The sequence below is a fragment of the Eschrichtius robustus genome, chromosome 3 (assembly GCF_028021215.1).
Source record: "Eschrichtius robustus isolate mEscRob2 chromosome 3, mEscRob2.pri, whole genome shotgun sequence".
NCBI lineage: Eukaryota > Metazoa > Chordata > Mammalia > Artiodactyla > Eschrichtiidae > Eschrichtius > Eschrichtius robustus.
In genome coordinates, this window is record NC_090826.1 from 23,374,440 (window position 1) to 23,400,705 (window position 26,266).

General features: G+C 45.1%; 1 long non-coding RNA gene across 1 annotated transcript; it reads right to left on the reverse strand.

The window, feature by feature from the left end:
* Positions 1 to 3,321: 3,321 nt before the first annotated feature.
* LOC137760936 (uncharacterized) lies at positions 3,322 to 26,202 on the reverse strand. Its single transcript, XR_011073381.1, has 3 exons — positions 26,042 to 26,202; positions 17,121 to 17,198; positions 3,322 to 4,107 (listed from the first exon to the last, which is right to left on the reverse strand). It is a non-coding gene; the product is annotated as an uncharacterized lncRNA (long non-coding RNA).
* Positions 26,203 to 26,266: the final 64 nt, after the last annotated feature.

The following is a 26,266-nucleotide window of genomic DNA, read 5'->3' on the forward strand; positions in this document are numbered from 1 at the left end:
TTTCTTGCTCTGAGACATTCTGATTACAAGAATAGTCTACCCTTCCCAGAGCAGCAGGTTCCAAGGGACACGGAGTGCTGAGAAATGCCAGCAGGTGTCTTCTATGATCAGATCAGTTTGTATAACTGTATTAGTCAGTTTTTTGCTACGTAATTAGTCATCTGGAAATCTCAATGGGTTACAATAGCAAACGTATTTTCTTGCTCACGGCAGGTGAGAGGGCTCTTCTTGAGGGTGTAGGTGGGCTCCGGTCTGTCCTCAGGTCCTTCTTGAGCCAGCAGCTCCCCTGGGGAGGCTTTTCCGTGACGAATGAAGAGAGCAGAGGAGGGGTGAGCAGGAACATTCGACTCTTTTTCAAATATTTTGTCTTAAACATTAAAAAAAATTTACAAACAGTAAAATCCACCCTTTGGTGGTGTACAGGTCTCTGAGTTTTAACACATGCGTGACTTAGTGTCACAACCACCACTATCAGGACACAGAACAGTCCATCACCTCCAAATTCCCTTGTGTGCCCCTGTGTGGTCACACTATTTCCCCACCTGTAAGCCTGGTAACCCCTGGTCTGTTCCTCATGCCTATAGTTTTGCCTTTTCCAGAATGTCATACAAATGGAAACACACAGCATGTAGCTTTTTGAGTCTGGCTTCTTCCACTTGGCATAATTATTTTGACATCTATCCATGTTGTGTGTGTCAGTAGTTCGGCCCTCTTTACTGCTGAGTAGTGTTCCACTGAATGGATGTAAAGGCTTCCCTTGGTATCTGAGGAGGATTGGTCCAGGATCCCTGTGGATACCAAAATCTGAGGATGCTCAAGTCCCTTACATAAAATGGTGTAGTATTTTCCTAGAACCTATGTACATCCTCCCATATACTTTTTCATCTCTAGATTACTTATAATACCTAATACAGTGTAAATGCTATGTAAAAACTTGCTGGTGTGCAGCAAATTCAAGTTTTGCTTATTGGAACATTCTAGAAAAGTTTTTTTCCTAATATTTTTGATCTGCGTTGACTCCATGGATGCGGAGCCCGGGGATCTGGAGGGTTAACTCTACCGGGGTTTTTATTCATTCACCTGTTGAAGAACATTTGGGTTGTTCTCAATTTGGGGCAATGGTAAATAACGCTGCTCTAAACATTCATATACAGGCTTTTGTGTGAAGGTAAGTCTTTATTTCTCTAGTGCAAATACATAGTAGCAGTATGGCTGGGTCATGTGGTAAGTGCATGCTCAACACCATAAGAAACTGCAAAACTGTTTCCCAAAAGGACTGTACCATTTTGCATGCTGACCAGCACTGCATTGAGATGTGCTGATGTCCTTGTCAATTAAAATAAATTAATAGCCATTCTAGTAGATGTGTGGTGGTATCTTATTATGGTTTTATTTCATGTTTCCCTAATGGCTAGTGATGTTGAATGCCTTTTCATGTGCTTGTTTTCCATTCATATGCCTTCTTTGGTGAATAGTCTTTTGTCTTCAAATCTCTTGTCTATTTTTTCAATGGGTTGTTCATTTTTATATTGTGTTTTGAGAGTTCTTTATAGATTCTGAACACAAGTTCTTTGCTGGATATGTGATTTGTAATATTTTCCTCTAATCTGTCCCTTGTCTTTTCTTTCTATTACCAGTGTCTTTCACAGAGTAAGTTTTTAATTTTGATGAAGTCCAATTTATCCATTTTTTCTTTGATGGATCATACTTTTGATGTCACATCTAAGAGCTCTGCCTAACTCAAGTTCACAAGGATTTTCTCCTATGTTTTCTTCTAAAGCTTATAGGTTTACATTTTATATTTAAGTCTATGATCCATTTTGAATTAATTTTTGTGTAAAGTGTGAGGTATGTTTCGAGGTTCAGTTTTTTTGCACACAGATTCCACCATCACTTGTTAAAAAGATGATCCCTTATCTATTGAATTGCCTCTGCACCTTTGTCAAACATCAATTGACCATATTCTTGTGGGTCATTTTTGGGGTCTCTGTTCCATTCCGCCCATCTATATGTTTATCCTCTCACTATTATCACACTGCCTTAATTACTATAACTTTATAGTAAGTCTCAAAGTTGGGACAGTTGAGTCTTAAGAATTTTGTTCTTATTTTACAAAATTGTTTTGACTCAGTTCCTTTGTCTTTTCATATAAATTTTGGAATTAGCTTGTCTATATCTGACAAAATATTTTGTTAAACTTCTGATTGTGGTCATGTTAAATCTATAGAATAATTTGGGGAGAATTGACATATTAACAGTAGTGAGTCTCCCAGTCCATGAATGTGATATGTTTCTCCATTTATTTAGGTCTTTGGTTTCTTTCATCAGTTTTTTTTGTTTGTTTGTAGTTTTCAGCATATAGATCCTGTACATATTTTGTTACATTTATACCTAAGTATCTCTAATTTTTTGGAGCTATTGTAAATGGTATTGTTTTCTTAAAAATTTTATTTATTTATTTATTTTTGGCTGCGTTGGGTCCTCGCCTCTGTGCGAGGGCCCCCCCCAATTGCGGCAAGCGGGGGCCACTCTTCATTGTGGCGCGCGGGCCCCTCACTGCCGCGGCCTCCCTTGTTGCGGAGCACAGGCTCCAGACGCGTAGGCTCAGTAGTTGTGGCTCACGGGCCCAGTCGCTCCGCGGCATGTGGGATCCTCCCAGACCAGGGCTCGAACCTGTGTCCCCTGCATTGGCAGGCAGACTCTCAATCACTGCACCACCAGGGAAGCCCCTATCGTATTGTTTTAAAATTTTTGATTTCTAGCTGTTCATTGTAGTACAAAGAGATTTTCATATGTTAACTTTGTATACTATGGCCTTGCCAGAACTTCTTAGTTCTAGGAAATTTTATTAAATAGATTCCTTGGGATTTTCTACATGGACAGTCATGTCACCTGTGAATAGGGACAGTTTTACTTATTTTTTTCAGCTTTATTGAGGTATAACTGACAAAATGTGTGTATTTTAAAGTGTGCTACTTTAAGTTTTGATATATGTATACATATATTGTGAAATCATTCAATCTGTATGTCTTTTTCCTCTTAATAGACTGTCTAGGACTTTTAGTACAAAGATGAATAAGAATAGTGAGAGCTGACATTCTTGTCTTGTTCCCTATCTTAGCAGAAATGCCTTCCATGTTTCACTATCAAGTATGATGTTAGCTGCTCTACCTTGCCATTATAGTGTGAAAGCCGACATGGACAATACGTAAATGAATGGGCATAGCTGGGTTCCAATAAAACTTTATTTATTGGCACTGAAATTTGAATTTCATATAATTTTATATATTATGAAATATTATTCTTCTTTTGATTTACCCTTACTATTTAAAAATATAAAAACCATTCACAGCTTGTGGCTCATATAAAAACACATGGCAGGCCAGATTTAGCCTTCAGGACATCCTTTGCCAGCCGTTGCTCTAGTCTATTCTTCCATGTTTTCCCCTTAAACGTAAATACATATTTACATTTCCCCCCGAATGTAGAGATGCATTAATTTTTTTCCAGTTTTCTTACTTTAATAATTTTAATGACATCAAAACATTTAACCCACAGATATAGAAAACAAACTTCTGGTTACCAAAGGGGAAAGGAGGGGGCAGGGATAAATTAGGAGGTTGGGATTAACATATACATATTACTATATATAAAATAGATAACCAACAAGGACCTATTGTACAGCACAGGGAACTATATGCAATATTTTGTGATAACATATAAGGGAAAAGAATCTGAAAAAGAAGATATATATAGGAATCACTGTGCTGTACACCTGAAACTAACATGACATTGTAAATCAACTGTACCTCAATTAAAAAAAAATTGAAAAAAAAAGTATGATGTTAGCTGTAAATTTTCTGTAGATGCCCTTTACCAGGTTAGGGAAATTCATTTATATTCCTTGTTTGTTGAGAGATTTTTAAAAAAATCATGAGCATATATTGAATTTTGTCAAATGTCAAAATGTCTTCTGCATCTCTTAATATGATCATATATATATGTATATGTGTATATATATGTATGTGTGTGTATATTTTTTCTTCTTTAGTCTGTTGACATCGTGGATAACATGGATCGATTCTTAAATTTCAATCATCTTCATTCCTGGAATAAACAAAATTGGCCATGATGTATTATTCTTATTCTATATTCTTGGATTCGACATGCTAATATTTTATCAAGGATTTTTGCATCTATATTCACAAAGGAATATTAATCTTTAGTTTTCTTTTCCTATATGGTCTTTGTCTGGTTTTGTTATCATGGTAATGCTGACCTCATAAAGTGTGTTGGGAAGTGTTCCCTCCTTTTCTACATTCTGGAAGAGATTGTGTAGAGTTGGTATTATTATGTCCCTTAGATGTTGATAGAATTTGACAGTGAGACCATCTGTGCTTCGAATTTTCTTTTTTGGAAGGTTTTCTAACTACAAATTTAATTTCTTAATGGACAGAGGGCTACTCAGATCATCAGATTCTTCTTGAGTGAGCTTTGGTAGTTTTTATCTTTCAAGGAATTGGTCCATTTCATCTAAATTGTGAAATTTATAGGTGTAGAGTTGGTCAAAGTATTTGCTTATTCTCATATTAATGCCTGTGAGGCCAGTAGTGAAGCCCCTGCTTTCATTTATGGTATTGGTAATTTGTGTCTTCTCCCTTTTTTTCTTGATCAGTCTGAACAAGGTTTATCAATTTTATTGATTTTTAAAAATTAACCAAATTTTGATTTTTTCTTTCTCTACTGTTTTTGTTTTTAATTTCATTGGTTTCTGCTTCTGTCTTTATTACTTCCTTCCTTCTGGTTGCATTTTTATTTTGCTCTTCTTTTTCTACTTTCTTAACATGGAAGCTTAGATTATTGGCCTTGATATTTCTTTTTTCCCTTAATATAAGCATTTAACATAAAATTTCCTACCAACACAGCTTTAGCTACATCCCACAAATTTTCATTGAGCTCAAAATATTTTATGATTTACCTTTAGACTTTTTTTGACCTATAGATTATTCATAAGTGTGCTGCTAAACTTCCAAGTTTTTGGGAATCTCCAGATATCTTTCTGTTATTGATTTATAGTTTATTCCCATTTTGGCCAGGGAACATATTTTATAGGATTTCAATTCTTTTAAATTTGTTACTTTGTTTTATGACCCAAGATATGGTCTATCTTCGTGAATATTCCATGTGCACTTAAAAAGAATGTTTTCTGCTGTTGTTGGGTGTGGTATTTTTTAAATGACAATTAGGCTAAGTTGGTCATATTGTTGAGGTCTACTTTTACTGATTTTCTGTATACTTTTTCTATCAATTACAGAGAGGAATGTTGAAGTCTCCAAATATAACTGTGGACTTGTCAGTTTCTCCTTACGCTATATTTTGAAGCTGTTTTGTTAGCTCCATACATATTTAGGATTGCTATGTCTTCATGTTAAATCGACTCTTTTGTCATTATGTAATATCTTGCTTTATCTCTGATAACTCTCCTGTTTCTGAAATCTACATTTTTCTGATATTAATAGCCATGCCAAGTTTCTTTTGATTAATGTTTGCATAGTACATTTTTTTTTTTACCAGCTTTTTACTTTTAACCTATATATATCTTTACATAAAAAGTGGTTTTCTTGTAGACAACATGTAGTTGGGTCTTTAAAAGAAATCCAATCTAGCAAACTCTGTCTTTTAATTGAGGTGTTTAGACGATTTGCATTTAATGTAATTATTGATATGTTTGGATTTAAGACTGAGATTTTATTTATTCCTTGTACATTTTTCCCTTGATTTCCCCTTTCCTGACTTCTTTTGGGTTATCTGAATATTTTTATTGTTCCATTTAAATTTATATCTTGGTCTTTTTATTACATCTCTTTGTACAGATTTTTTTGGTGGTTCTCTAGGGATAACAATATACACACTTAACGTACAATATACATACTGAACAGTCTACTTCAAATTAATATTTTACCACTTCAAGGGAAATTTAGAAATGTTACAATCCATTATTTCTTTTACTCTCCAACCTTTGTATTACAGTTGTCATAAGTTTTACATGTATATACTACCAGATAATGTTATAATTTTTGTTTTCAACTATCACACATATTTTAAAGTACTAAAGGGAGAAAAATAGTCTATTATTGTTACCCAGATGTTTACCAATTCTCTTACTCTAGCTTCATTTCTGAAGTTCCGAGTTTTTCACTGGTACCATTTCCTTTCTATCTGAACTCCCTTTAGCATTTATTTCAGAGAAGGTCTGCTGGTGACAAATTCTCTTAATTTTCTTTCACCTGAGAATGTCCTTATTTTGCCTTCATTCCTGAAGGATATTTTTTAGTAGCTATAGAATACTGGGTTGACAGTAGTTTTCTTCTAATACTTTAAGAATGTTCCAAATATGTATGAAATGGATAACTAATAAGAACCTGCTGTATAAAAAAATAAATAAAATAAAATTCAAAAAAAAAAAAAAAAAGAATGTTCCTCTGTCTTCTGGCTCTATGAATTCTAGTTAGAAATCCATGGTCATTTGTATGTATTTTTCTCCTATATGTAAAATGTTGTTTTTCTATGGTTGCTTTCAAGATTTTTTTCTTTGTCTTTGGTCTTCAGTAACTTGATTATGATATAACAAGGCATGATTTTCTTTGAGTATATCCATTTTGGGTTTGCTGAACTTCTTGAATTCATAAAATAATGTCTTTCTACAAATTTGAGAAGTTTATATCCATTATTTCTTCAAACACTTTTTCTGCACTGATCTCTTTCTTCTCTCCTTCTGGAAAGACTTCAAAGACACAAATGTTAGACCTTTTGATATTGCCTCACAGTTTCCTGAGGCTCTGTTCATTATTTTCTCATTCTTCTATCCCCTCATCTGTTGTTTATATTGGATAACTTTTATTGATCTGTCCTCAGGCTAACTGACTCATTCCTCTGTTATGTCCATTGCTTTATGGAGCCCATCCAATGAAATTTTAAATTTCAGTTATTGCTTTTTTCAGATCTAAAATTCCACTTGGTTATTTTTTTTCCCATTTTAAAAATTGTGGTAAAGTACACGTGACATAAAATTTACCACCTTAACCATTTTAAAACGTATAGTTCAGTGGTATCAAATACATTCATAATGTTGTGCAACCATCACTACCATCCATCTTCATAACTCTTTTCATCTTGTGAAACTCTATACTCATTACATAGAAACTCCTCATTCTGCCCCCCAGGCCCGGCAACCACCATTCTACTTTCTGTCTCTATGCTAGCGACTATGCCAAGCACCTTGTGTAAGTGGAATCATCCAGAATTTGTCTTTTGTGGCTGGTTTATTTCACTTAGCATAATGTCCTCAAGGTTTCTCTGCATTGTAGTATATGTCAGAATTTTCTTCTCTTCTTAAGGCTGAATAATATCATTTGGTTCTTTTTTAAGCTTCTATTTCTTTGCTGAGAATTTCTATCTTTCCATTTGTTTTAAGAGTATTTTCCCTGATTTCATGGAACATTGTTATCATAGCTGCTTTAAAAATCTTTGTCTGATAATTTCAACATGACTATCATTTCAGAATGGGCTCCTATTGACAGTCTTTTCCCCTACAAGTTGTTGAGATTTTCTGATTCTTTGTATATTGAGTAATTTTGGAGTATATCCTGGACATTTTGAAACTTTGGGGCTCTTTTAAAATTTTGTGGAGAACTTTGATTTTTCTTTAAAAGAAGGCAGTTAGATTAGGAGGGTGCAGGCCACAAATCCTCACCCATCTTCTTTGGCCGGCAGTTTCAATTTCAGTTAAGTTTTCAAAGACTGCAATACTATCTGATTTTTCCCCAAGTGTGTGCCTCCCCTCCCCCAAGGGCACACTACATTGTAATTCAGTTCTTTAAGCCTTTAGTATATTGTTCTGGGTCAGTTACATACATGCCCAGCTTGTGTCCAGGACTTCATACACAGCATTATTGGATGGCTTTCTCAAGCTCCCCACTTCCCTGTGCTTTTCTCCCACACTCTCTGACTCCCAAGGGCCCCCTTACTTTGTAAGGCCTCAGTTTGGAAATGCCATGGTCACTTGAACCCACATTCCATTGACCATAGCAAGTCATACGGCCAAGCCAAGATCGTGAGCTTGCCTGTTCTAGGGCTCTACAAATCCACATGGCAGAGGCAGGGAGTAAAAGATAGGAAACAAAAGTCCAACCTACCACTGTAACACTGAGACTCAGAATCACAGAACACCCTGGCCTCAGATGGCTCAGCTGGGTTGCCCACAGTCCTCCAGATTACTGGTGCCACCTTTCCTTTAATGTCTTGTAAACTGGCTTGAACCACAGCTCAAGCTCTCTGCAAAGTCCAGGGCATTCCCAAAGAGGTCTACAGATTCCCCCGGGCTTAGGGTCTCCTGATCACTGCTTCTCCTGGTTTCCTTTCCCTTCTCAGTTTTATCCATGTCCCTCCCGTGCCTGTTCTCCTTCTTCCACCTCCACCTGCACCCCAGCTTAGGGCTCAAGTTTGCATAATCAAAAACCCTTGCTTTGCTTGACAGAGCAAAAAGCCATTTATTCTGAGCTTCTCTTTAGCCCCATAAAATGCCTGTGCATTTTTTTCCCCCTTCCTGTGAACTCAATAACATTCTGAGGCACAGCAAACTACCTGTCTGGGTGAAGACATAAACTAAAGGGGACTAGCATAAAGATTTGTCCCACACCAACTCCTTTCTGGAGTTGTGGTGTTGGAGGAGTGTCTTTTCTTTCTTCCTGATGCTTGTCTTAGCATAGGAGGGGCGCTGAGAAACACTACGGTGAGAAAGTCAGTTTATGGTTGTTGAATTCAGGCTTTCCTCAACTTACTTGGCCGTGGAACACCTCTGTCATGCAGCATCTATGAACACTTGAAAGCTCAAGGTGTGGGAAAGCCATGGAGAATGGGGGGTGGTTGTGAGGATTAAAAGAAGGAAGCTGAGCCTCAGGTAGTTTTTGGTGATGCTGGTTCCCGTCCCTCTCTCGAGACCCCACCCTGTCAGTGACCCTGAAACATTATCCAAATGAAGAAACTATTGAGAGCCAGAGGGGAAGCACTATTAATTATTACGCCAGGGCAGTAGGCATATACTGGGCTGTCCTGGGCCAAGCGGGGCATAAGGTCCCCTACCCATTTGTGTTATAGCTGGTGGTAGCTGCAAATGAACTGTGAGTTCTCTGTAGGTCCCAGTTTCCCCACCTGTGGAGTGATGGCCTCTTAGTTCATTTATTCCTCCATTTATTCAATCAGTCAACAAATACGTAACAAAGCTTTCCTAGGAACTAGCACTGTGCTGGGCCTTCAGGAGCCAACAGTGGGATGAGAGCCTCCCCACCTTCAAGGGGGTCACCATACAGATGGAGAGACAGACGTGGGACTGTTCGGGGATCGTGGTCTCGGCTCTCGGCTTCACCTTGACTTTAACCTTGAATCCCCGAACAGAGACCAGTCTAGAAGGGCCTTTTGGTGGTACATCCTGGGCTGTCACAGGAAGATGATCCCACAGCACCTGGAGCCTCCCCTCACCTGCACTGGTTCCAGCAACTTCCAGGCTGGAGTCCTAGGGAACTGGCGGAGGCACGGCCACCTCTCTCTCTCCCTGGGAGCGCTAATCACAACTCACCTGCTGCTCTGGGGAATGATTACCTGTCAAGGTTCATTTGAGCGCGTGGCTTCCTGGAGACTCTCCCCACCCCCTGCATCAGGCCGTCCTGATGGCAGCAGGGAAACTGCTCCCCAGGAAGTGACAGAGAAGAAAATTACCTCCCACTGTACCTCACCACCTATTGGGCTGGCAGCCACAGCAACAGCTTGTGTCCTGCCAAGCCTGATAACAGAACTGTCATGGTCCGTGGACAGTCTGGCCCTGGGAGGTGAGTGGTGAGGATTCCAGGAAATTGTGGAGATTGCCGGCAAAATAGGCCTCCTCAAATCAGATGGCCTTGCTGATTGATTTCAGACTCGGCAAGTTGCATCTTGAGCGGGGCCTGTTACTTTGCTTCCCTCAGCCCAACTATTTTTTTTTTTTTTTTAAATTTATTTATTTATTTATTTATTTATGGCTGTGTTGGGCCTTCGTTTCTGTGCGAGGGCTTTCTCTAGTTGTGGCAAGTGGGGGCCACTCTTCATCGCGATGCGCGGGCCTCTCACTGTCGCGGCCCCTCCCGTTGCGGGGCACAGGCTCCAGACGCGCAGGCTCAGTAATTGTGGCTCACGGGCCTAGTTGCTCCGCGGCATGTGGGATCTTCCCAGACCAGGGCTCGAACCCGTGTCCCCTGCATTGGCAGGCAGATTCTCAACCACTGCGCCACCAGGGAAGCCCCCCTCAGCCCAACCACAGGTGGCTTTGGATTTGAATCTCTGTATGTGACCAGGTGCATGAGTGTAGATAAGTTACTTCCCAGGGAACAATATTTCATGGGGATAATAACTGCATCAGTCAGGACCCTTTTGATTATAAGGGAAAGAAAAGCAGAAGAGGAACTATAAGCTTATTAAATGAAACGTCCAGGGGAATTTCAGGTATGGCTGGATCCAGGTGATCAGGTGAGGTCTTCAGGAATCCATCTCTCCCTGTAGGTTGACTCTTATTTTTCTCCTTTTTTGCTTCCCTACCACACAGTCCCTCTCTTCCTGGAGGCCCCCAGAGGTTCCAGCAGAAGGGAGAGCTTCACTAGCTCAGTAGTTCCAAAAAAGTCTCAGGATAGAATTTCATTGGTCAGTCCTGAGGTACATGCCCATCTCTAAGCTAATTGCTATGGCCAGAGGTTATGTGCAGTATTTTTAATTACTAATTGGCCAGGCTGACATTATGTGCTCATCTCCTGGAACCCAAACCACCAAGGACCTAGGAAGTGGTGGCAGTGGGTCCCCAAAGAAAAATGGAGGAGGCAGTACTCTAGAGAAAGAGGGAGTAGGTTTCAAGCTGGCAAAAATAGTCCCTTGATCGGGGAGAGATTGAAAATACTTACCAACCACTAGACCCAAGGCACTGACCAATAGGGTTGGAGGCTGCCAGAGCTGGGCAGGGCCCCAGAGGCCCCCTGCTGGGCTGCATGGTAACTATTTAGTTACTGGAGGGTGAAGAGGTGTGAGGGTACCTGGAGAGGGGTTGGGGCACACGGGGCTCAGAACGGCAACTGATACCAGCCAATAAAGGCACATTTCTGCATTTTTACCAACTGCTCTGGCTGCTCCAGTGCCTCTTGGTGAACATTCCCTGCTGACCGCAGCACTGCCCAGACCACCCACCTTTTTCTCTCAGGTCAACATCTGCTTGCGGCTTTAGCAGCACCCTTAGGCTTATCTGTGCACGCTTCCTCCATAGATCTTTATTAGCACGTGTGGGCCGCTGTTCAGAACAGCCTGCCCCACAGGCCACCAGCCTTGTAGGTGGACCTCGGCGCGGTGCCAGTGGCAGTGAGCGGTGGGCCTAGCATCTCCACGTTCTCCCAAGCAGGGTCTGTGCTGTTGTGTATTCAGTAACCTTAGACCTCAGGCCGCCTTATCTGCGTCAGCCTCAAAATAGCTGATGTTTGCGCAGCACCTATTGGTGCCGTCTAAGCACCTTCCCTGTGTTAACTCATTGAATCCTCACAGCAACCTCATGAGGGAGGAACCATGATTACCCCCATTTTACAGATGAGAAACCGAAGCACACGGAGGTTCAACAACTTGCTCAGGTCACACAGCTAGGTAGCGGCAGGGCTGAGACTTGAACCTAGGAGGTCTGGCTCCTCATGAGGATTAAACGGGACGATGGAGGCAGGAAGTGCAAATGCCTGGCATGGGGGCAGCACCCAGCGAAGTCACCTCTACTCTGATTAGCTCTTGGCTCAATAAACTGGCACTGAGCACCTGCTATATGTATGGCCTGCACCGGGGCCTGGGGTTTGGGGGTTTGAATCAGGAAACGGGATTTGCAACCCCCTGGGAAGAGACCGTCCAGCGGGCATGACGTGCTACATGGACAAACATCACTGTTGAACGGGAGGTTCACAGGGACGTTCAAGGTGTTGGGCTCAGAGGTGGCGGGAGAAGCCCACCATGGGGAAGGTCAGGCTGGGCTCCACGGAGGGGGCCGCAGATGAACGGGGCCTTGAAAGAAGGGTGTGCAGTCATAGGCAATGAAGTCCTCTTGATGGCAGGAATCAGAAACTCACTCAAGCTAACTTACACCCAGAGGGGGATCCAGGACCTGGGGTGGCCCCCCAGATCCAAGGTCAGGAGTGTGGTCAGACCCCAGAATGGAGAGCGGGGAGTGGGCAGAGCTGGGGGTCTCCCTCACGGTCCTGGGTTTCTGCTCCTCTTACACATGTGGTCCCTCCTTCCCCCTCAACCAGCATCCTCCTTGACCAGGCCCATGACAGAACCCCGCCACAGACCCCTTGAGTTTATGCAGTTTACAGTTTACACGTTATAGGTCTGGCCAAGGAAAGAATAACTCATGGGTCTAATACCATTACTCCTGCCAGGCCCAGCTCTGGTCAAGGGAGCTGTGCTGGGAGCAGGGTGATGCACAGAAAGGCTGTGGGTCCCACTGCTTGCGGGGGAGGGGGGAGTGGAGCAGGGGAGGCTAACTGGGAAGGCCGCCCAGGAGCCCCTCAGGGGGAGAATGTCGCCCAACGGTGACAAGGCCAGGTGGGTATTCTGGAGGCGGAAGTGGGGGAGAAATATTGTCAGGAATAGTTAAGATGACACAGTGGAGTCATGAGAGACGGCTGCAAGAGCTGGCCCTGTGCAGAGTCATTTATACGCTCTTCCCCGATTAGACGTCACCTGAAGTAGATGCGGTGGCATCCCGGAGCATGAGGAACCTGAGACATATTTGCTCAAGTTCACCCAGCTGGGGAGTGGCACAGCCAGGATTCAGAGGCAGAATTTCCTGGTGCCACAATTACGCTGCCCACGTGCCCACACATCTGGATCACCCCCAGGTCAGCCCACACGCAGGACGAAGTCCAAGGCCTCCGAGGCCTTGGCCTGATCTGGTCCCCATCCTCTGTGACCTCCTCTCCCTCCATTTCTTCCTCACTCTGCTCCAGCCCCACTGGTCTCCTGGCCATCCCATGACCACACCCAGTACAGTCCCACACCAGGGTCTTGGCATGTGCCCTTCCCTCTGCCCCAGATGCTTATCCACCTGGATGCACATGACCCACCTGACTCAGGTCTCTGCGCAGATGTCCCCCCACCGCCCCCAGATGGCCTTCTCTGAACACCCCGTCACCGCAGCCTCTCCGTGGCTCCCTCCGCCCCTCTGCTTTATTCTTCTCTATCACGTGTCCCTCTCTGACATCATGGGATCATATGCATATGTGTTTTTCTGATCATTATGCACGTTCTACAGTAAAATGCAAGCTCAAAGATTAGGCTGGTTTTATTCACTGCTATTTCCTGCTGTCTAGAGCATAGCTTGGCACACAAAAGACACTCAATAACTATTTGTGTGCAAATCAACCTATTAAAGGGGGTGTCAACACCTCCGCTATACATGTATCATGATGATTACATTACATCGTGTATATATAGAATGCATCATTGGTCTTACTCGGGGCAATTTCTCAATGAAAGTCATTATCATGATCTTTCCCTCAGTTGTGCTCCTGCCCCAGGGTCCTGTGACTTTGCTAAAAGGCAGCAGCAGCCACCCAGTCACCCTTGCTGAAAAGCTGGGTGTGGTGGTCACCAGCACCTCTTGCCCAGTATTCCTGCTCTCCACAAGGAAGGGTTGACTTCCCGGCCCCCTGTGGTTGTGGGGGGAGTAGTTGAGCAACTCATTCTGGCCAATTGTGAGCAAAAGTGCTTGCTATGGACTGAATTGTGTCCCCCCCAGAATTCATATACTGAGGTCTGAACCCTCAACATGATGGTGTTTGGAGATGGGGCACTTGGGAGGTGATTAGGTTTAGATGAAGTCCTGAGGGTGGGGCCCCTGTGATGGGATTAGTGTCCTTATAAGAAGAGATACCAGAGCTTGCTTCCTCTCCCTCTCTCCATACTCATGCATGGAGCAAAGGTCGTGTGAGGACACAGCAAGAAGGTGGCTGTCTGCAACAGAGAGAGAGCCCTCACCAGACGCCAACCCTGCCAGCACCTTGATCGTGGGCTTCTAGTCTCCAGAACTGTGAGAAATAAATTCCTGTTGTTTAAGCCACTCAGTACTATTCTAGTATTTTGTTATGGCAGCTTGAGCCGACTGAGACAGTGGTGTGTGTCAACTCTGAGCTGGAGCATTTGATGTTGATGGGAGACCCTCCAGAGTTCTCTGTTGATTTGCTACAGTGAATGGCAATGTAGCAAATGGTGGCCACTCTGTTGGCCTAAGTCCCTGAGTGAAGACCATGAGGGGCAGAGCCTCAGCTGGGCCTCAAAGGACACAAAGCCTGAGTGATAGATTTTTGATCTTTGTTGATTTGGGGGCTATTTATTACTACAGCAGAGCCTTCCTTGTCCTGAATGATAAAGTTACAGGGGCTGGGAAGGTTATCCCTCAATCACACATCAGAACAATATCTCTTTAGGATAAAGGAGGGCTTGCTGTTGCTGGATGAATTCAGGCCTCGTCACTTCTCTGGTTCCTAGAGAGGAATAGCAGCGTGGAAGACAGCAGAGCCCTGGTTTCCACACCCAACTCCTCCACACACCAGCTGTGTGACCTTAGACAAGGCACTACCCTCTCTGTGGCTCAATTTTCTCTTCTGACATGTGGGGATAACAAGAACTTCCTCCTCCCACCCTCCAACGCACACACAGGTTCTTGAGGTAATGAATGTGAGAGCATAGCACAATTGTGGACCATTGATAAGATGAGGAGCCTGGACTGGCAACTGTTCTGGGGTCCCTGCTGGGCCCATGACTCTGTGCCCTTTGATTTCCTGGTTCCTGCAGCCTCCTGAGAAGGGGGCCCTGGTCACTCAGAAACGTTAGCACTGCTCAGGTGAAGAGATGCGATGAACTGGCCGTGTCTCCTGATTCTCCTGCTGTCACATTTAATGCAGGCTCCAAGCCTGGCCACTCAGTCACTGTCATGGAACATTCCAGAGCTAGCACCTGGGTCCTTCCCAGTAATGAGGCTCTTCTCGGAGACTCAGTCCTCACCCCAATCTTGTTTCTCTTTGCGTTTCCTGTCACATCCAGGAGAAAAGTTGTGTTCAAGTTGTCTGTCAGCCAGAGGAAAAGGGAAGCCTTGCGGAGGTGACTTTCTCTAGGGGCTGTCTTTCTGGTGTGGCCCTTTCTGGGCTCCAGAACTCAACTGTGGTCCTGTGGTACCGGTTCCTCCATTGACCCACAGGAGCTCCCAGACTTAAGAGCTTTAGGACATTGATTGGATGATTCCTTGAGAAAGACAGGTCAGCCTCTAAGAAGAGGACTGTTGACAATTCACCGTATGTGTACCGTAAAACTAAATGCAACTTTGAATGATGGAGCCTGTGGCCAAGACATTGTCAAGTTGTGGATGTTAGCAATATCGTTTGGCCAGAATGGCGAAACGCTGGCGACTTTCCAGAGGTTGTGCGGGGTCTTGCTCATGGTGGATAGGGTCCCAGGATGTGAATCCTGATCTTCACTGTCGAATGGCCCTTTTCCAGTACCTAGCAATGCTTCTGATTATGACAATGTCTTTCTAGCTCTGAATCTGCTGAAATGCAGGTGCTGCCCGCATTTCCCAGCCTCCCTTGCAACTTAGTCCTCCCTATGTGACTCGTTCTGACCAATGGGCCATGAGCAGAAGTAACGTGTCACTTCCAGACTGAGATGGCAAACAGCTAATGTGACTCCTCCATCCCTCTCTTCCCATTCAGAGTGACCTAGGGGCCACCTGTTTCAGACAGCAAAGCTATAAGAGCCAACAGACCCACATCAGACTGATGTGAATGAGAAAGACCTTTTTATTAAACCATTGAGATTTGGGGATGTGTCTATGGTGTTGACCAGCATTTAGTATTCCAACCGATGGGGGCCCTGGAGAATACAAACTCCATGTGGGCAGGGCCTGGTCTGTCTCATCCACCCCTGTGGTGGACACCAGCACATAACAAGCATGTAGAAGCTGCTAAATAAGTCTCCAAGAATGAATGACTGAATGAAATCTCTTTTTGAGTTTCCAATGTCTTTTTACTAGGCAACTAGTGAAAACCCTTTATCCAGGTGTGGCTCCAACAAAGGTCTTTGTTCCTCCCTTCCTTCTTGCCTGGCTTGGGTCCTGTGGATCCTCATGTCTGAGAATCCCGGCTGCTCCTGCTCATATGCTCTGTCTCCGGGTGTCACTTCCCTATGATGCAGGCCCTTCTAGCTCTTGCTCTAAATCTGAGTCTTTGTCAACAGCAGTCTGGAGGAGTGCAATTGCCCCCTGTGACATATCTGACACTGTCTTGGGGGCTTCCCATGCCGGTTTCCCCAATAGTCTGGTCTAAGGCCAACATGGGAATTTGACACATTGATGTTTGGGTCCATGCAAACGCTCCACAGCTGGCCCCCATCCAGTAGATGTGACCAGTGCCACTGTCCACTGGACAGTGGTCATGTGCTTCTAAACCTATCACCAGGCTCAAGTTTTGTGTCCCTGAATCGACCACCTAGACTGGCCGCTAGAGGACTGTTCCTAAAGTCAAAACTGACCCACCCTTCTGTTGCTGAAGAACAGTGTAGTGGCTAAGAACATGGGTTCTAGAACCTGAGTGCCCTGGTTCAAATCCCTCTTCCTCCACTTAATGGCCGTGTGACCTTTGGTAATTTACCGAACCTCTCTCTGCCTCAGTTTCCACACTGTTAATGGGGAAACTTGAGGGGAGAGGAAGCCTCCCCCCAACTCTAAATGATGAAATAATAGTGTGACCACTCTCTGGGCATAGCTCTGTACTAAGCAGGGAGGCCTCCCTCTTATGAAAACAGGCTTAGGAAAGTTGACTCACTCTTCCAAACTCCTGAGAAATGCGAGTTGGGAAATGGACCCAGAAATGGCCGTCAACCCTTGCTCTTCACCGCCCCCCACGGTGACCACACTGGGCTCTGGACCCTGCTGGCCTCGCCCCTGGCCCCCTGGGACAGCTCACTCAGTACCAATTGGTTCTGATTATCAGAAAGTGCTTCTTCCTTTGAATTCTTACCTGCCTCCTAGAAGGTTCTGCCAACTGGTCCTCGTTTTGCTCTCTGGAGCCACACAGTGAGTTTAATCTCCTCAATACCTGCGAAATAAATTTAATAAACTCCATAAAGTGTGTAATCTCATAGACAGGGTGCAGAATTTCTGTGCTTCCGACTTTTTACCCCCATAATTACTAGCACCATGGAAATTGCAGGGATTACAGACTCCACTGGAGACAGAGATGAGTTGTGTCACCAAGAAAGTACAAATGAACTGAAACTCCCGCACAATAAGGTGGGCTGAGATTTGCATTAAATTAGGAGGCAGGTTCGTGCCCATTACCTCCATGGGGACCAACCGTGACCTTCAAGCGTATGTTTAGGAAATGGGGAAGCAGGGTGGGGAACGCAGTTGGGGTTGGGGTGGAGTGCGGTGATTTGGTGGCAGCCTCTCTTTAATAGACTGACTCATTACGCATCTCAGAGCTCATCTGGGCTCACCCCGTTTTCCCTGTCAGACAACATTCCTCCTCCATCCCTTTCCAACCAACCTCCATCCCCAGGAAGGAAAAGACTCATACCGACATTACACAGCTGGTCCATGGGAATTGGGACCAGAACACAGGCTTTCTGATGCTATGCCAGTGACCTTCCCATTGCATCCATTAATCCTGGTCCCTATCAGCTTTGGGCTAACACACTGTCAGCAGGTTAGCAAAAAATGCCACGTTGTCATAAGAAGACTCTTCTTTTCATGCACCTGTGATCTACGTGGGGAGAGCATAATGAAGCAGGACCTGCCTCCTCTGAGCTCTAGTCTCCCTGCCCAGCACACGGTGGCACACTTACCACCAACTCCCATCACATACTGATGGCAGACGGCGTTGATGGATTTCAGCACTGTTCCCACTAAGCATGGATCGCACAATCTTATCCAATATGGGAGTTAACTCATGAGGTAAAAGCTACTCCCCATATCCAGTCTTTATGAGCTCCATCAACCAAGAGAAAAAGTAGGCAATTTGTGAGTTTTAATTTTTTTTCTCTCAAACCCACTATTGAGCTTCAACTGCGGCTGTTAGTGAGCGAAGGGCTATGCTCGACTCGCTGCAAGAATGGCCACAATTCTCCACCCGTCCCTGTAATCAAGCCCTTTGCGATATGACTTTGCAGCTCCTTTCATCCAGTGGGGGAGTTTATTTCTCCCCACCTTGTACTTGGACCGGCTTGTGACTTCCTTCACCCAATAGAATGGGATGGAAATGACAGTGTGACAGTTCAGAGCCTCACCCCAAGAGATGCAGTGTTCTTCTACCCAATCTCTTGGAATCCTACTGCTGCCATGGGACAAGCCTGGGCTAGCCTACTAGAAGATGAGAGAACCCCTGGGCCTAATCACCCCCATTACCCCAGATGACAGCCAGATAACTGTCATTCATTCGAGTAATGCTACCTAAGACTAGCCAGCTCCAGCTGACCTGCCAGCTGACCACAGACAGATGTGTAAGTCCAGGTGAGATCAGCCAAGTTTATCCAGACCAAAAGAATTCCCCAGCTATGTTGCAGACTCATGAAATAAATAAGTGCTTACTGTTTTAAGATACGTTTTGGAGTTATTTTTTAATGCAACCATGACTAACGTGCACTATCTAATGTGGTTCCCTCAATAATTTTTTGTAATAACAATGATCCCCATTTTACAGATGGGGAAGTTGAGGGTCAGAGAAGTAAAGCCTTGTTTGAAGTCATTCTGCTAGTAATCCCAGAGCTAAAATTCAACCCAGGTTTTTTCTGACTCCTCTGTCATTTTTTGATGCAGCTGAAGAATCTCTAATACTGGGGTGGCAAATAGGCTTCATTTCACTTGCCAATGTTAGTTAGTTGGTAATGTCTGCCTATAATGTAGCATTGAAAAGATGGAGGCGGAAAAAAAAGATTACTGTGGTTGATTAGTGATGTCTGCCATGGATGGTGAACACAGAAGCAGCAGTGTGAGTGCTATGCATTAGCCATTAAGTCTTGTGTATACCCAAACCCAAAGTATGAGAGAATTTTTGCTGACATATCAGGACTTGTCCCTGAGGCAGAGCAGGGAGCTCTTACCTAAGATGAGCATGCACCCTTATGTTATGCTCAGGCCCTGTGTCTTCTAGTTGTTAGCCCTATTGCCACCACTACCCAGCCTAGGGTGATATAGCGTAGTTCACCTCTTAAGGTTGGTGTTAGAATTAAAAGAGATAATGGATGAAAAACCATTTAATTTCCAGGTAAAAATGATGGCTAAAGGACACTTGAATCACCTTCCTCTTTCAAAATCAGCTAAAGACAGCAACAACCAAAACTGGAATATAGGGGAATTTTTTCCCCTGAATTTTTATTGAAATCAGAAATTGCCACAGCCCCAAACCACAAACACTGAAGTCCTTTTGCCCAAATACTGTGAAATCTAGACCATTGCCCAGAGGAAAGAGAGAATCTATGTAAACATCCCTAGTATGTTTTGTGGATAGGAAAGTTGAGGCTTTGCAGGATACATCCCAAACCTGAAAACTTTATCCAAAAATCTTTGGCTTAGAGCCCTGGGACCCAGTCACAGCTCCCTCGAGGCTTTGCAGGGGCCACACTGACCGCTGGGTGTCAAACACTGAGCTGTGTTTCCACAGCAAAGGAAAAAACTGATGTGGTAAAATAGTTTAAGACGACAAACCCAAATGGAAACTGTGGTCTCCCCGAGGTTGTCTCTCCCACCCTTTCCCACACTACCATCCCACAAAGAGCTGGCCCCATTCGAAACTGAGTTAAGAAGAAACCAGCACAGGAACTGTGCAGAAGTGCTGCGAAAGGGGAGAAAAGGAACATAAACGAAAGCAGATGAGGAAAATACTCTGCAAGAGGAATTGCCCAAAGAAGCAGGAAAAAACAATTGTTCTTTACAGCCTTCATCATTTTCAAATGACACAATGTCTCTGTAAAAGACTCAAATAAGAAATATAAGGATGGAAAGAAGTGATTATAAAATAGTGAAAATCAAGCTGGCTGTTCTTAGGAATGAAATAGAAAAAAAGAACAAAAGAGATTAAGCCACATTAGAAACACCAGCAAATAAAATGAATATGACTAAACTACAGTAAGAAATATTGCAGTTAAACTATGGAAAGTCATGCAACATTAAACAGAAAAGAAGAACTTTTTTTGGGGGGTCAAAGATTAGAGTGATGACATGCCATGGAGTAACTAAGCCCGTGTGCCACAACTACTGAGCCCGCATGCCACAACTACTGAAGCCCATGTGTCCTAGAGCCCGTGCAACGCAACTACTGAGCCCATGGGCTGCAACTACTGAAACCTGCACACTCTAGGACCTGCGTGCTGCAACTACTGAGCCCGTGTGCTGCAACTATTGAAGCCCATGAACCTAGAGCCAATGCTCTACAACAACAGAAGCCACCACAATGAGAAGCCTGCACACCTCAAGGAAGAGTAGCCTCACTCACTGCAACTAGAGAAAGCCCACGCTCAGCAATGAAGACCCAACGCAGCCAAAAAAATAAAATTAATAAGATTAAAAAAAAAGATTAGAGTGATGAGAGGCATAAAAGACAGAAAAAGGTTAGCCAATGGATAAACCTTGTATGGGACAATGGTATAAAGATATTCAAAGTTATACTAAAATAAAAGTCTGAAAATAAAGTCATGAATCTTCAGGTCCAAAGTACACACAGTCTTCCAGGAATAATTACTGAAGAAATATCAGCTCTAAGACAAATCTGAGTAACTGAGCTTCAGAAATAAAAGATTCATCTGTTCATCTAGGTAGAAAAATCAAATCACAATGTAGGCAGAAATCAGATTGGCACAAAGGTCTCCATAGTAATGCTAAAAGACATTGGAACAATGTCTACAAAATCTGAGGGAAAGAAAATACAACTCCCGAATATTATACCCAGCCAAGTCATCTTTCAAGTGAAAAGGTGACAGACACATTTTCAACTGTCTGGAGCTCAGGAAACAACATTCATGAGTCTTTCTGGAAAAAAATATTTTATTAACAAAAATTGAAAGTAAAAAAGATAAAAGGAAAGGCAAAGATATAGTCAAAAGTTAAAATAAGAAAGAAGGAAGGAAGGAAGAAAGGAAGGATTGGGGCTGAGAAGTGATTCTATTTAAATGCAAAGCTCACTCTAAATTGCCATGAGAATTGTGCTTCCATAACAGCATGAAATGTTGTAAACCCTGACAAGATAATAATAACGTTTTAAGGGACAGTATAAATGCACTAATTTCCTAACTTTTATTACTAGGGAGTCAGTACATTCAGTCTAAAATAAAAACATAAAGCTTTTTTTTTTTTTAAAGCATGACCACAACATCTTAATTTTTTTTTTCAAGTTTTCTTCTTAACTGTAAAAATATTTTTAGGAAAAGGATATCTCTTGTGAGGCAACGTTTCTCTGAAGTTAATACTTATTTCAGTTTAACCTCGATTTTAAATTCTTCTGTTAAATTTAAGTAAAATTATATTTAACACCCTTTTATTAAAAATAGTGTATAATTCCATTTTTCCTCATCTATCTTTTCTTCTATGCTACATATGTGCACAGAGAGGTGCCTAGAATGAGATCCACCAAATGTTGAGTTTATTTATTTTTTGTAATCGTCAGTGTTGCTTAAATGTTTTACACATTTGCCATTTTTACAAAATCAAAATTCATTATTTTAAAATTATTTTGGTGGCGTCAGTCGGATCTCAGATTGTGCCTTGCTCAACGAAATCAAAGCTGGTGTTTTGACAAAAGTGGGGTGTTAGGGGATATCTTTGCCAAAACTATAGGAGGATATCAGAGGGCTGCAGGGAGGAAGAGCTGAGAGGGGGCCTCCTGGGTGAGTAGCAGATGGTCAGTGTTGAGGGGACATTGGGGACGGCGGGCACGGTGCTGCCTGAACACCATGACTAAGGTGGCGTCCACCTCCGTATTTGCCATCCAAGTGTGGGACAAGGGATGGGACCCACAGACTCCAGCTTAGCTGACATTTACTGCAAGCCCACTCTGCAGGAGCCTGTTTGGGTCTGGAGTGTAATTACAGATGACAACTCTTCACACCCAAACTGGCTCCTTCCAACCCATTTCTCGGCAAACCCAGTTGTATCACCCAGTCTCCACCTGCTGAAACCCTTCCCTGGGTTCCTCTTGTGCTCAGTCCAACAGAGAGGTTGGGTCACTTGCCCAAGGTCACGCAGTTAGTCACTGGAAGATGAGGGATTTGAACCTGGTCAGTCTGGCTCCAGAGTCCATGGGCTTAGTAGCAAAGGCCAAGGTCCTGAGCATGTCATGTCTCCCACCCCATCTATTCAACAGCTCCCAACTCTTCTCTCACACTGGAGAAGCCTGGATTGAGGGGCCTTCATTTAGGAAGAGAAATGGATTTGGCATCTGTCCTTTGGCCCCCTCCCTCTTCTTTCCCCACTCCCAACTTTCATAGTGAAGTTAAGATAGGTTGGTAGTAAGAGCCTGGCCTGGGAGTGACGAGTTAAGGTTTGAGTCTTGTGACCTCCAGTAAGTCAAACAGATTTGCTCTAGTGCATTAATTAGCTGATCCATTCTTTCAAACACCCACTAGGCCCTGTGCCGGCTGGGTGCCGGCCAGCCAGGGAGACAGATCATAGGGGCATGGATGGAGAATAAGTGGGTGGCACATGTGGGGCTGACTCCGTTTCAGCTGAGACTTCAAAGATGAGGGAAGCCTGTGGGATGGAGAGCTGGGGCAGAGCATTCCAGGCTGTGGACAGACCGGAAGCCATGGAGGCCATGGTGAGAAGGCTGGATTTTATTCCAAGTTCAGTAGAAGGCCACTGGAGGGTTTTAAGCCGGGAGGCATGTGATTGGATTTACTTTCTAGAATGTTACCCAGGCTGCATGGAGGAGGCGGGAGGCGGGAAGTGGGAGAGGAACCAGGCGGGATGAGGTGCCACGGTCGTGCAGTTTCTAACTCGCCGTCCTGCCTTCCGCTCTGCTTCCTGGCTGGCCCAGGGCAGGCAGCTCCGGGTCCTGGTCCTTCCTCCACCCCAGGCTTTAGAAGTTGGAAATCAGAGCTGCTGTGCAGTGAGGCAGAGATGGGGAACTCTAGAGAAACACAAGCCTAATTCCCACCCAGCCCTCACGACCCCCAGGATCACCTCCTCAACAGCCACGTCATGTTTGCATAGACACAGAGGTGCAAGATGGCTAGTTTGATGACAATCTTTGGCATTTGTACAACCCCTGACCTCGGCATGGCCTTCCCTGCCCTAGAGGGAGACAGGAATGGTATGTGGGCTGAATGTGCCAGAAAGCTGCCTTCCCAGGCTCCCCATTTCCTTTTCCACATTCCAATGCCTTGTCCTGGCGTCTCAGAGCAGTTCCTACCCAAGCACACATTCATTTGTTCACCCCAACCCTGTGAGGTTTGTCAGGCAGGGATGGTCATGCCCACTTGTCAGATGTAGAAACTGAGGCCTGGGGAGGGGAAGCCACTACTCGGTTGGTGGAGGCTTAGTCCTGTAATGGCTGTGTGACCTCAGGCAAACAACTTAACCTTTCTGGGCTGCCCTTTCCTCCTGGGCTCTGCTTCTTGCATAGTGCAATGGGGAGGTTAGAGCGGATTAGGATACATTTTACACACCTGAGAGGTGAGAGGGATTATTGTGAGCCTGGGTATCATTGTCACCACTGAGCATCCCAGGGCTCAGCAAGAAGCTCTTCTTCCCTTCACTGGCTCTGTTTTTCCAAACCAAATCCCCCAGCAGGCCAGCAAGTGAAAGCCATGATTGACTTGTCCTTATCAATATTCCTCCCACAGCTTGCCATCCTCCCTGTGGCCTGAGCAAGGAAAACCCATCCCTGCCTCTGGTAGCTCCAAGCCTTGTCAGGTCCTCAGGTTCCTTAGAATCCCAGCAATTCAGTGCTGGACTCTGAGATTCCATCAGACTCAACCCTTTCACTGTGCGGATGGTGAAACTGAGGCCTGAGGGTAAATAATAATAGTAATAACAAAAAATATCTGGGTCATTGCTTTCAGTTACAGATGATGAGAAGAAAATTCATTTCAAACTGGCTTCAGCACAAAGGGGAAGTATTGGCATAGGTAACTGAAAAGTCAAAGAGGAGGGTTTCAGGAGTGGCTTGCTCAAGAGCTCAAACAAGGTCTGAGTCTCTTTCTCTCTCCCTGCTCTGGTTCTGCCCCACTGGCTCCATCCTCAGACCCTGTGTTGGCAAGATGCTGCAGCAGCCTTTCTGTCCCCTCAGGTTCAATTTCAGAGGCAAAGAGCTAGTGCTTCAGTCCCAGCGTTCCCAGCCAGCATTTCATTGCACCTTGTTGGCTCTTATCAAGCCTTGTGACCATCCTTGAGCCAATAACTGTGGCCAAGTTAATGTAAATTCCTGACTAGCTGGAGCCACCCAGAACCACAGACTGAGAGTAGAAGGAGGGGGGTACCTTTGATCCCTCCCCAGATCAAGGACTGTTGTTGGAATAAGAGGAGATGAGTACTGGGGCAGCAAAGAACTGATGCCCGTTGGAGTACACATCAATGGCAGTGGAGCACCTACTGCCACGGATGCTGGTTTAAGCACTTGGCATCCAGGACCACAAACCTCCCTAGCAAGCTGCCAGGTGGGCATCCTCACAGAGGAGGAAACTGAAGTCAGAATGGGAGGTGACCTACCTAAGGCACAGCCAGGAAGGGTTCAAAGTCAGCAGCCCAAGCGCATTTCAGAACAGTTACCACTGGGGGTAACTGGGGCTCGGTCCCAGTGAAGAATGCTAGGAGACATTCTAGAACATGCCTGCCAGCTATCCCACATGGGTCCTCCAGGTTCTTACCCATTGCTGGTGGAAGGCTGGCTGCCTGGCATGCAGGCCGAGAGGAAGCCTCAGATGGAGACTTACAGGTGCCTATGGAACATTCTAGTGGTAGGGTCTGGGATGGGGATTGTCGAGGGGATGTGCCTGGGACCTGGGCAGCATCTGAGGAGTGTATGATTGACAGAGGGGGAGGGAGTCTTCTCCCTCCTTTCCAGTCTCGCACACCTCTGCCTTCCTGACCCCCCCCACCCCTGCAGAGGCGGAGGAGTTGATTCATCAGAGCCGCAGTTACTGGGGGACTGGGTTACTGTGCTACAAGGCCGGAGCCCATATAGCCTTTCTCTTCCACTTTCTGCCACTGCCATGTGGTGGGCAGATGTAGGCAGGACTCACCTCACCTTTCCCACTTTGTCCAAAAAACTACTGAGTAAGTTAGGTCACAGACTGCAGCTTGGTCCTATGCCCCCCTTCCCTTCTTGAACGTCCTTCCCTCTTGTGGTCAGACAAATGGAAACCAATCTCAACTCACGTAGGAGCAAGGTAGGAGGACCCATCTAAGTTTTGAGCCTAAGCTAGAAATATCTAGAAGAGGCATAGTCAGGGTGTGGGAGAGCACAGCCTGCACAGAAAGACCCAGAGCAGAGGGCGAGAGAAACTTGTGGACATGGCAAAACGTGGCCTTGTCATCATGGCTGGATTGTTGGGACACCTTTAAGTGGGCTGGCCTGAATTCCAGGGCGCTATGAACCCCAGATATTGAGAACCATCCTGGCCTTGGCAGGTGGGCAGCCGCCCCTTCACTGCGGAGCTCCTGGCTGCACGGCCGTCCCGGCTGGAGGGCCTGGGGGTCCTCAGGGCGAGGTGACCCTGCGCGTGCCCCTCCCCACGCTGGGCGCCCCCCAACACCACCCCCTCATTTCCTCTCCGCCTGCAGGTCAGATCGGGGCTCTGGGCCCGCGGACGTCAGCGCAAACCTGGAGGAGCCGCGGGGAGGGAACTGCGGCCGCGCCTTTCTTCCTCCTCCTCCTGCCGCCTCAGCCACCTTGTCCCCGGCCACACATCAGGCCAGCGCTCCGGGCTCATACTTTCAAAGGCCTTTTACCTTTTCTAGGTCAGGATTTTCTTGCTTTTGGCCAAAGGCCACTGCAGAATTTACAGAACGAGGCGCAGGCGCACCACGGTCTTCGGCGGACGGAGCTCGCGGGGCTGACGGGCGGCTCCCCCGCCCCGGTCTCTGCCCGCTCCTCCCGCAGCGGCGACCCCGGCGGCGGCGGACACAGCCGCATCGGGCCGGCTGTGATTCCTCTCTCCCCGGCGGGCTGAGCCC